This window comes from Tympanuchus pallidicinctus, unplaced genomic scaffold, assembly GCF_026119805.1.
Source record: "Tympanuchus pallidicinctus isolate F22 unplaced genomic scaffold, pur_lepc_1.0 scaffold3, whole genome shotgun sequence".
Lineage (NCBI taxonomy): Eukaryota > Metazoa > Chordata > Aves > Galliformes > Phasianidae > Tympanuchus > Tympanuchus pallidicinctus.
This window is the reverse complement of record NW_026294747.1, coordinates 50177904-50190580: the sequence shown is the minus strand read 5'-3', so window position 1 is coordinate 50190580 and position 12677 is coordinate 50177904. Positions and strand designations below refer to the sequence as shown.

Sequence of the window (12677 nt, the reverse complement as noted above, 5' to 3'; positions counted from 1 at the left end):
AACCCAAACAAATACACATAGCTGTTTAACATGTTCTTGAGCTTATCCACATGAGTAAGGGCCATGTCCCTTCCACCCCCACAAACAAGCAGCCTGCTAGCCATTCAAAGATCATTCAGGTATCCAACAGTCACTGGCATTCAGGTGAGCTGGCCATTTAGCTGATCTTTGCCCTTTGAAGACACATACACATAAGCATGCACTGCTCTGTGTCACAAAGCACGTTTCTCAAAGGCTCACTCTCTTTTCCTGTGAGAAATCCCAGAATTCTTCTGGATAAGCCCTCCAGGACTAATGTCTGTACACTGCTTACCTGCTCAATTCCATGTCTGGTGGTACTCAACGCTGTGTCCTATAATGCCTTCAGACTGTTACTATCCTAATGAAAAGATGCAATTCCTTCCTTGGCTGGGAGGCTTGGCTAATGGTGCTGTGCAAATGAAGACAGTTATTAGTATGATTATAGGTGTTACAATAATAATAACCAGGAACTGTGGTCAGGTATTTCAGACATAGAGGAAATGAGAGGAAAAACCTACTTAAAAAGAAGGTTAAAGAAACGACTGCTTTTCATGAACCAAGGAGAGAGACTCGCATGTGAAACAGAACGTGATGAGCTCTACGGAAAAATACCTATTAGCATTAACTCCAATTTAAAAATGATTTAATTTTGTCATGCATTTTAGCCCAGAGAACATTGACTTCTTGTAGGCACGCAGGCCAGCTCGTGAATTGCTCACAGGAATACATGGTCCATATCCACTGAGAACTACACTATCACAGAATCACAGAATCACAAGGTTGGAAACGACCTGCAAGATCATCTAGACCAACCACCCTCTATTCCTATCAGTACCACCAGTATCCTGGACTGAGTGCAGGATTCAAGTAGAAAGCTCCCCTTCTGTGCCAGAGAAGCCAGTGATATGGGAGCAAGTAAAAGACTAGGAGGCAAAAAAGGATGATCTTTCCCTGCTGCATCCTCAGAGCTTCTGATAGCCAGGTTTTCATTTCCCTGCAAAAGCTGCAGATGCAGCTGGACTGTTGTGTTGACAGTCTTGTTAAAGGATTTGTCCTACATGACCCTCTTTCACCTATCTGTACTTTTGACTCTCCCTCCCAAAGTAAAGTGCGCATTTTAACCATGTGATGTATGTAACAAAAATCAAACTCTCTTTTGCCTTTTTTAATGATGATCACTTTAGTGAATGACTCCAATACTTGTGTTACGAAGAAACAGTGAAGAATTAATCTCACTTTCTCAAAGCTATTATTTGTACCAGAGACCTCAAGCATCCTCCCTTTCCCGTTTTTGGCCTCAGGACTGACAACTACTATGATTAATCCCATTAATTTCACCGCAACAGACACTGAAGCAAGCAGGTGACTTACAGATGGACAAGGAGAGCCAAGCCACCTCCAGCTAGAGACCAAAGCAGTGGGCTGTTCTTCTTTCTTTATGGTGTACCAGTGTATTAGTCAGAAGCAGCCACATTTCATATAGGAGAGTATGAGAAAAAGGAGCAGTTTAAGTCTCACCTGTAGTCCTGTGTACAGTGCTTCATGAAGTAATTACATATCAAGGACCAATCCAGGCTACTGTTTCTTCAAGTCTGCAACACACCAACAAGAAGCAAGTCAGAGAATGTTGCTGTTCCACTTAAACATGGTTGGGGAAAATAAGTGCAACATGTCAAATCAACCATTTACTGTTAATTCTTTTTGGTTCTGATACTCATCCAAAACTCTCATTGTAATCCATCTATATTCTAAACTGCCTGGCATATTTTTCTAGAGAAAACCAGAAAGCTCGTTAGCTTCCTATAGAAGATAGCTGCAAATTCACTGCAGCTCAACATAAACTTCAAGTAAACATATTTTATTTCATGCAATGGAATATTTCACCTGCAAAGCCTTGGAGGAAAAATTATGGGAAGTGGAACAATAAGGAGATGAAGTTCTGTACTATAGCAAGAACAGTATAGGAATTACTTCAATTAAACAGGTAAATTAAAGAAAACTAATTAAAAAGACCAGGTATAATTTCTTCATATTTTTCTACAGCTGGCTAAAGTTGCAATAGTGACAGTTCAGTTCATGTACAAAAGCATTTGCACAAACAGCTGCATTTTCCTTTTGTAAAACACATTGGAAGCAGTAAAAAAAATTATTTGAACTTCCTTTCATGAGCAGGCTGTTCTAACAAAGGAATGGTTAATGATTTCTGCTAAATATGGAAAGCTTCAGAAACATGGTAGTATAAGATGTTCTCTATCCTCTATGTCTAGGAGCACATCTTAAAACTTGCACAATCTAGACTCTAGTCTAGGAAACCTTCATTCACTTGCCTGGATGTGGAGTAGACCACCTGATTCGCATTTAATCTGAGCATTTGTGTTTTAAATGCCTGATGTGTCTGTCAGAAAGGATTACATGCAATTAGCTCGACACTTATCTCATTGAAACTGGGCAGCAATACCAGTATGTTCAATTTAAAAGTTTCTATGCAGGGCAATACCCAATAAAAGCCCTTAGCAGCGGATAAGGTCGTATATAATTCAATTTCTCTGTTGTTGCTTTTTTTTTTTTTTTTTTTTTTTTAACCTTTTTCAGAGAAAAGGTGGAACATTTCTAGACTTGATTAAGACCAGTTAGTGGAGATCTATTAGAAAGTATTGCAATGTGGTTCTGGTATTAAACTCTTAGATCACAGCAGGTGGCTTTAGAATTTGGCACAGTCTGGAAGATTCATTGAGATACCTACCACATCCACCTCCTTCTCCAGAGAGAGTGGGGGAAATGTGGATAAAGGGAAAGGTCACTCTATTCTGCCTGCCACATCATGCAATAAATACTAACCAGAGATGATTAGTGAAAGAAATAAATAACAAAGAGCTTTTACAAGCCTTATGGCCTGTGTGTATCTTGATAGATGATTAAAGAAAAGCAAGTTTAGGAAACAGTGACTGCCAGATGAAATCTCACAGGTTTCCTGCTTGCTGGGTTGAAAACAAAGTAAAATAATTTAGGGGTTTATTTGCTATTACTGTTCCCTTTCTTTCTAATTCCTCCTTTCCAGCATCCCAGTAACCCTGTTCCTGGAACCACGCTGCCAGGTCCCCCATTTGCAGCAACTGGTTTTCCTCTCTACTGACTGCTGTGTGAAGAGCATCAGTACTTTCCCAGTGGGACTATATAATAGTGCCACTTCTGCCAGAAGAGGACATTGAAGCAAGTCCTCTTGGTTCCAACACCCAGGTGAAGAGGGACTTGCACCCTTTGTTACATAGGGCAAAACCTGATTGCTGCCAATGAAACTGAAGGAGTATATTCAGCTTGATGAGTTCCAATTTACTTGATTAAATTCCCCCATCAAAACAAAGAGAGAGAGAGAAAGAAAAAGAGAAATGTGTTCAGGAAAAGGCTGGAATCAGAAAATAGACTTCTTCCCAGAAGGTACATGTTTTCCTGGCAAGGAGCAAAAAGACCTGCAACTTCATTTCTACCATTCTTAGAAAAAGGGCAAATTGATAAAATTTACATTGTTGTGTAGTTTTAGGTAACGAATGTGCAACAAGATGCATAAAAAAGATGTTTAATTGACAACTCTTCTAACTATATTACTTTAAATGATGGAGAAAATAATCAAAAACCTATTGTAAGCATCCAGAAGATAACTAGGAAATGAGTTATGGCCAGCATGGATTTGTCAAGAACAAATTGTGTCACACTAATGTAATTTCCTTCCCCTACAGGATAATAGACCTTGTGGGCATGGGAGAAGCAGTCAGTATCATATATCTCGACCCTGGTAAGTTTTCTGACACTGTCTCATATAGCATTCTGATAAATAAGAGAAAAAATGTGGACTAGGGAATACTACTAGGGAGTGAATGCAAAACTATTCAGAAGGCCGCACTGAAGAGTATAATCTCTGATGGTTCATTGTCAAATGCTGCTGCAAGAGGATTCCACAAAGGTCTCTCCTCACCTCTTACTATTCATTGTGAATGAACTGAATGATAAAGAGTGTGGTGTTATTAAACTTCGCTTTGGTGGAAGCCATTTTGCATCTGTTTTGAAAGAGGACAAGAACTGCAGAGGAACTTTATCATTTTGAAATAGTCTCCGAGAATAGGATGCAAATCAAGTGAGGTGACTGCTATGTTATACAAGCAACCAACAGTTTCTAACATAATTTAAGTATAATTGGTATAATTGGCTTGGTACTACTTTGTAAGAATCTGGGTTCTACAGCTGGTCAAAAGATGAACATAAAAACATAAGAACTTTCGCCCTGATTAAGAAAAATATAAGTTTTTTCCTTTACTCGATACCTGCAAGACTTCAGAGTATTACATCCAAATTATATTTTCCTCAACTAACTCCAAGGAACATGTGGGCCAATGAGGTTGAAAGAAGAGCAACAGGAATGACCAGAAATCTGGACATCTAGGAGAAACAGGTAGGCTTCATATCCTAGAGAGACTAATACAAAATGCAACAGTGATCTTCAAATCTGTAAACTGTTGTTTTAAAGAGAAAGCAAACAGTCTTTTCTCTGTAACTTGCTTGGAGAGGACAAAAATGAAATGTTTTATCATTTAGCAAGAAAGTTTTAGGTTGGACATTAGGAAAAACTTTTTGGTGTTCTAAAGAATGATCAAATAGAGATCTTAGGGCTGCCATGGAGCCTACATCACTCAGAGGAGATCCATGTACAGCCGTATGCTGTCCTGCCATGAGGAATGGACTATGTGACCTCCAGAGATCCCCTCCCAATCCACTTCTCTATAATCCCATGAATTCTGTGATACCTCAATCTAGATATGTTTAATAAATTCAACTGCAAGGGAGAAAAAAAGTCTTCTAGACTCAGAGATAGGCCTGAAAACATTAAACATGTTGTAGTAATAGGTCATAAATTTGCTTTCATTCCCTAAGGAGATTTTATTGCCACAAAGACTAACATACCAGAAGCCTCCTCTAATGCTTAAGTAACTTCAGCTCACTGACAGCTTCCTTGATTCATATTCTGGAAGAAGTTTATGTTTATAGAAACAAATTGGTTGCATCAGAAATACAGTTAGGTCAATCTGTTCTGCACTATGTGTCTCCAAAATGTCTCTTTGTAAATCTTCATGTGCATTGAACAGCAAACACACAACTCCAGACCATTATTAAAGGGCACTCTGAATTATTTTCATTCTATTCTCGTATTTACAGCTTCCCAGTATAACACACAAATCGGTCAGAATGAAGAGAAGAATGAAGCAGACACAATGCAGTATAGCTTCAGAGGGCAATCCACAAAACTGTACCTTTCTTCAGTGTCAGATATCCATTTTTTATAAAAAGCAGAAAGCATGTGATAAATTCATGGAAGGGACACTGACATGTTTCCTTTTGGTACCATGAGTACAATGGGAAATAAAAGAAACTTTCTAATTAAAATCTTCCTCAGAAAGTGTTGTTTCACAGAAAGGAATCATTACTGCTGCAAATGTCATAAGAGTAAAGGCAATCCAAGTTATCAGCAAAGGTGCTAATTTTCTTTTTGCATCAGCAGGCAGACTCCATAATACATTTTTAGATAAATGCTGTTTTATTCTTTTTCACTTGGGCTCACTAAGATATACAGGGGAATGAGCCCCCTTTCACTCATTTTGATGAACAAAACCTGATGGAGGAAAAAAAAAAAAAAAAAAAAAGGCACTGAACAGTCCTTGTCTGGAGTGAAACTCAACAACTCATTCAAGTTTGAGTGTCAGAGGAAAAAAAGGCCATAATGAACTGACCTTGCAAAATCCTGTCCCCCCAAAGCTCATGGGGTTTGTACAAGCTGCATTTGTTCAGAGCAGTCCCAAGAGGACAATGCAAGTCCTGTTTTACTACCACAGGATATAAGGTGGTATCAAATAATGAACCCTTCTGAACTCAGCCCAAAGCACTTTTCTAGAGTTTTCTAATACAAAATAATCTACCGTGAAGTGGAAATCTTTCTGATATTTTGTCATTTTAAGCTATGGTAATATATTTTCCTTTGGAAAATACAACACTGTACTCATTGTGCGCTTTTTTGTTTTCTTTTTAATCTATGATGCATATCTGAATGGAATTTTTTGCCTATAATTCTATAAAATTTACTCTGAAGTGCTGCTTATGCTCTACTGATCACAACTCTGTTTTAAGGACTGGCTCTTATTTTTTAATCTTTTCACTGCCCTTCTGCTGTAGTAGAACAAGATGAGTAAGGGGGAAAAATATTCTGCACATTTAACACTTTGTTTCCCCTTTACTTTTTCTTAATGCTATGAGGCTTTTGCAACCTCACATGAACAAACAGGAAATCACACCACTGAAATGATGCACTTTTGTCAATCTGATAGACACACACATTGATAGATTATTTTGTTCTATGAAAAAAAATGAGAGCTTTTCTCTATGTTTCAATTGTAATAGTTATCATACGTTACAAAAGAAGGAGGCTAGATTTTCAGCTGGTGTAAATTTACCTAACTGTGAAACCTTGAGTTATGGTTTACAAACCTGTGTGTCAGGCCAGACTTAATGATAGCTTTAAGACCATAACCTCTGGCCATTGCCCTCTAACGGCCGCTGGTTCTAATGAGCTTTTCAAAAAGACATTGATTGATGAATCCCCACGTCATTTCATTCAGCTTCTGCAGGAAATGGTTTGATTTGTTTTCAGACCAAACGAAGCTTACAATCACACTGGGACCATAAAACAAAAACTATGACAATTACACCAAGGCTAAACTTGACCCTGCATTCACAATTACTTAGCAACTTCCCAGGTGCAGAAGTATAGGATTTCATTAGCTGCTAAGATGATGGTGCCCATCGTGCAAATGCAACTATTTACACAGCCTGTTGAAGCTGCCTCAATTAGGAAATTCTAAAAGCTCAGAAATCATAAGAAAGAAACTCCATGCTTCATCCATCTTGAATAAAGTAAGCCTTAAATTATTTCAGGCAAAGAAGTGATGTTCAAAGGATACCACAGAAGTTACTGGCATAGAGTTCTAGATCCTCTGTGTCTAATCACAGAGTCCTTGTGATGTGCTGTGCAGAGAAAGTGAAGAAGGACTGGGCACAGGAAAGAAGATGAGTGAAGTAAGCATAGGTAAGGAAGACATCTCAGTCAGGTGATGGCTTCAAGCAGGTCATTTCAGCGCCTGAATAAATGCCTGGAAGCTCCTAGCAGCTTCATACATAAGACAAGAGGAAATCAGATGTCCAAAGTCCCCTGCCAGAAGTAAATGAATGACATCTGAAGTCTCTCTGTGTTTGAAGTAAACATGACTTTAAACATAAATACATTAAACAGAACACAGCTATTTATAGGAAATCAAATGTAAATGAAAAGGGATTAAGCCTCTATGAAAAAAAAAAAAAAAAAAAAAAAACAACACACACACACACACAAAAAAAAAAAAACAACAAAGAAAACAAAAAGAAACGAATGTGAATGTGAGGAAAGAACAGTCAGATTTGTAAGATGGTCATTAACCATGCTTTGTACTTCTGAATGTTCTTTATTTACTCGTCTCAGAGTCTGCAAACATTAGGATTTGCCTATAGAGGTGCTATGGTAGGATGTGATTTATTTGTTCTGCTGCCACTTCTGTCTCTGGTTACCCTTCTGCTCCATCAAGTCTGCTTACAGATGTAGTGTGATGGCTTGAATACATGTGCATGGAGAACCAAACAAGGACCACCCGAAGAGCACACCCATTCATAAGCAAACATGTTCTGACTGCACAGTGCACAGAAGACACACTCATGCTCAGCACAAATCCTACAAGCTGACCAGTAACAAACTCCACACCAGCCACCACACCAGCACCAAATCCTGCTTCATTCAGCATGGGGAACTTTGGAAGACCTGCCCCAAACCCTGCCAGCTCCCACTGGGAACTGCCAAGTTCCGACAGCTGTAAGTCCTGTATTTGAGTCTTTTCAACAAGTCTGGGCTCTGTGCCTGACAATGTGGCTCTGATGTGGTGGAGAGCTCTCCCAGCCTTCACTTCCCCACTTGTGCAGAGACACTGTATTTATTACCTCCCCAGCATTAGGAACTACTACTGTAAGGATTACTTGCACATAGAATTGTTATTTTCCAGATCCCTGTTAAGTGATACCAAAAGAAAACGTGTTGGCATTTTTTTTTTCTCTTTTCATGCCTATAAGAAGAGCTTGGGAATCCCTGTTTTCTTTAAAAGCAGTTTGAAGAAATCAAACATTGGTGTCATAGTACAGTCAATCTCAACAGATTGAAAAGCCTTGTCGCTTTACATCACACAGCTTGATGAGATGCAGGTTGAGAGATTTGTATCTAAATGGTTTCATGGGTGGTAAGGGGGTCACACAGGAAAGCAGCACCTCTCCCTGCAAGGCACAGGTTGTCCCAGGAGATAATCAGGATTTTCTTCCTGAAACTGTCAGCAGATCACTCTGGTTAACAGCCCATCACACACAGGAATAAACAGGGATGCATTTTTCAGATTTGATCGTTGTGAGAGATCAGGAAAAATCAGAGGACTTAGGAGACTGGGAGCATGGGGACATATATTCAGATATTTCTATTCTGCTGCTATCTTTATATTTGTGCTTTGTCTCCAAAACTGATGGATTCATTATGTCGGACCATTTGCTTTAGGCAACCTGCAGCTGCCAGGGAAGAAAATGGACAGATATTACATTGTCACAGAACTTACTGAGCTATCACTTACTGCTTCCTTCCTACAAAGGGAAGATGGTAGACCTGTTTCCCCCAGCACATTTCTTACACTGAGATGGTGCTTTGTTAATAAACCTAGCCCAGTATTTTAACAACTGCAAGGTGAAGGGCTGAAGCAGTAATATGCCTTAAGGTCATGTGGCACACAGTCGTATTTTAATTACCACTGCCTGAGGCTGTCTCCACAGGTATGTTTCCTTCCTGCATAAAACATGAAGCCGGGAGTGATTTCAAAACACGCTGTCAAATAGTCTGTGACTTCAACAGGATGTACGCAGTATTAGACTTTAATTCAAGGGCAAATTTTATTTCAGTGTTTTATCTTGTAGACTCAGAGGGCAAGAAAAAGAAACACTTTTCTGTTGGTAAACTAATAATGTTTAGCAACACGAAGCATATCATATGTTCTAGATATCTTTCATTTCCTTAATAAATATCCAAGCATAGCAAGCTCTCAACATCAATATCCTTTCAATAAAAGGTAACCTTATATGGTCACTACACGATACATGATTTATAAGATGTCATGTTAAAGTAAACTCAAACTCACCAAACACACTGAAGGAAGGAAATGGTTGTCTGGCTCCATATGGCGTTTTCATGTTTCTATTAAAACCAGACTATTCAAACACTGTGGACACTGACACAGGTTTCAGCTCTAAAAGAAGGATAAAGAGACTCTTATCCATACCATCTGTACCAATAGTATAAAACTTGCTGGCAGCACATGAATGCAGTTAAAACACTTAGGCTCACCTTACTGATGGGGATTAAAAAGACATTGCTCCCACGGACTACTTGTGCACAAAGAGTTATACTTAAAGCGGATCATGGAAGCCCTTTGCTAGCCAAATATCATGGAAAAGAAAAAGGAATAGGGACAGTTGAACTACAAACACCAACTCTTGAAATGAGGCAAGTATTGCAAGAGCTGAAACCTAATCTTTGTTAGCATAATTGACACTTAAATTCAGTGTCTGAATTTCTGTGAAGTGATGCTCTCAGCTATTTGGAACGAAAATATTGCACTGCTTTTGCAAAGGTCTTCAATCTACAAATGTATCACATTAAATAAATAAAAGGTTGCTTATTTATTATGAATGATGATAAATAAATAAATAAACCCATACATCTAGGGCATCGAAACCATTTTTTTTTCCCCTGGCTGTTCTCTCTGTACTCATTCCCTGGCAGATCCTTCAGACATGCTCCTACCACAAGCCACTTTGGGGACTCCCAGACTCAGCCCCTGCCAGGCTCCACCCAGAAACCAGCAAAAGAAACCTGATGTAAACAGAAGAGGTGGCTGAAATATATTTTTCCTTCCCTATAGGGGGCAACCCATCACCACTTCAGTGAATCAGGGGCCACGGAAGTCTCAGTTTAGGCCCAGGAGCATGCTGCATCACTGTGATGTAAATGAAATCAAAGAAGAGAACAGATTCCAGTGCACATCACAGCAGGTCATTGCATTTGTTTGGATGCGTGCTGCATACAGCTAGCACAGTTGCTCGTTATTTTTAAAACTACTGCCAAATCATGCCGTTGTAAAGCCCAGCTGAGTTTACAATCTGCAGTAATCTGCAGTCAAGTGCCAGATCTCCTAGATTTTGTAGAAGAGGACTCATCCTGCATATTTTCAAGGCAGCCTTGAGCCTGCACCTCAAGTTACACTAACTCTTACAAGCATTCCTCCTTCCTTAGAGACCAATGTGTCAAGCGTGTACTTTTGACATCGCAAGAGTTTTGGTTCACTCACTTCAATAGACAGAAGTGGTCATTAGCCTTCTGTGTCTACCACTACTTCTACTTTATTAACTAAAAGATTTTCTGTTAATGAGAGTGGCAAAGATCCAGAAAACACTGTCAATTCTTTGAACTTCACATCGTATTACAAATCTCATAGTGCCATTGCTCCATTAAAATTTTAAGTATTACAGCCTTGCAAGCCAGCAGTACTTAATGACTTAAACACCTCCTCCTCCTCCTTTTCCTTCCAGCATCAAACACTGTAATACATAGTAGCGGTTTTTGAAGCAGAAAACACCATCCATTTTTGTAATGTGTAATGGTTTCTACTTACCTTTCCGTGTATGGGACACACTGCATGCTCATTCAGAGTCATCAGAAGGCAACACACCTTTGTTCTTACTGCCTTCTACGGTGCAGCAGGAGCTGTGTGTGTTGATGGATGGTCTGCAGCAGGCCCAGCATTGCCATCTGCCATCTTATGGGACTTGCATCCAGCCTTTTGGTTCCTATACCACTGCATAGCTCTTCACAATGTCAGCACGTATTTGGAAGAGAAGTATAATATGCATCTGGAGATTTTCAAGGAAAGGATAGATGTGGCACTGAGGGGCATGGTGGGGATGGGTTGGTGGTTGAACTAGATGTTCTTAGGGGTCTTTTCCAACTTTAATGGTTCTATGATCTCTAACGCTGATAGTGCAGCATGAAAAAGGAGGCAGCTGACCCCACAGAGCAATTCAAGAAAATGGAAATCAGCACATGGAACATATCACATCAGTGAGGAGAACTGGAAACTGGTTCACAGTGTGCAGGGGGAATTCTGACCAATGGGGCCACTGATACAAAGATGGGCATTGTTTTTTCAGGCTGACTGCTCCGGTTTGTTGGTGTGTTGGAGTGCTTTTGTCTGTAGGCTTCTTGTGCAAGAATACTTCTTCTTTGGGTGCTCTTTTTAAACAAGTAGTATAAGTGAGGCCACATAAACCTCTTGTAGTGTCTTTTATCACTTCTTATGGACAGGAGCTGAGTTTGCAACCACACTCACAGACACATTATGCAAGTTACAATAATAAATTTCAACACAAATGAATATGTTCATTTGAACTTCAGACCAATTTCATTTCAATGACACAGAAAGAAAGTGACAGCAGCATCTGCCAGCAGTCTTAAGTACAGGGTAACAGTATGCAGAAGCATTTGGAAGAGTTTTAAAGAATAGCATGCTTCCTTAGCTTATTGTCTTGCAGTTTACTATGTTGGAACCAAGATTAAAATGCCTTAGTGTTTACTGAAGCATCATATATGGTATCTAACAGCACGTTATTTTGTGCACACTGTTTAACATTCTTTATTGCTTCAACTCATAAGGTTTATTTGAAATCAGTGGAGGAATTCATCCCATCTACTGTTTACTCAGTCATTATCAGCTACTGCAACAGTGCCACGTGGAGGGTAATAAACATCAGTTATTTATGAACTTTCACAAGCATTCAAACTCCTGACAGAAAATTACATTTCTAAGATTCATTGTTATTTATGGCACATGTATATCACTTTATGCAGTTGGATTCTGCATATAGGTTGCTCTAGAGGTAACCCTGAAAATAACCTGATCTATTACCTGGTTTTATTCTGCATGTGGATTGGCTTATGCTTGATTCCACCAATTCTCTTCCTCTCCTTGCCCTTGTAACAAAACCCTCTCTTTCTTTGCTGGGAGCTGCAATGAACATGAAGCTGTTGGAGGATTACACCTAACATTTTGACGAAATCTTAGCTAAGTCAATAGGTCATCTTCATGTCAGAGAGGAAGACTGAGCATGGAGAAATTCCCCTGTGGAAGATTCAAAAGATGTTTGGCAGACATTGGTCAGGAGTAATTTAGAGCCCTTTTACACAAATACAGAGACAGGAGATGTTCCCACACAGTGGAACAGTGACCACTTTCAATTTTTTAACTTGATTTGAGCCACAGACAAGAGCTCACCTGCAGGCAAATCCTGACTGGCAGCACAGCGAAGGAAACTCTTCTAAATTCTCAAGCTAAATATGGGAACTTCTGACCTCAATGTTCCATACTTTTCCAATATTTTTCAATATTTCCACTTATCCCAGTTGGCTTCTTATCTTTGGCATATTGATGCATTTTCCTTTTTCCTCC

The 12677-nt window shown here is 39.3% G+C and overlaps 1 long non-coding RNA gene across 1 annotated transcript; it reads right to left on the bottom strand.

Moving 5' to 3' along the window:
- Nucleotides 1-400: 400 nt before the first annotated feature.
- LOC128085887 (uncharacterized) lies at nt 401-9439 on the bottom strand. The gene is made up of 3 exons (XR_008209144.1): nt 9315-9439; nt 1540-1613; nt 401-430 (listed from the first exon to the last, which is right to left on the bottom strand). It is a non-coding gene; the product is annotated as an uncharacterized LOC128085887 (long non-coding RNA).
- Nucleotides 9440-12677: the final 3238 nt, after the last annotated feature.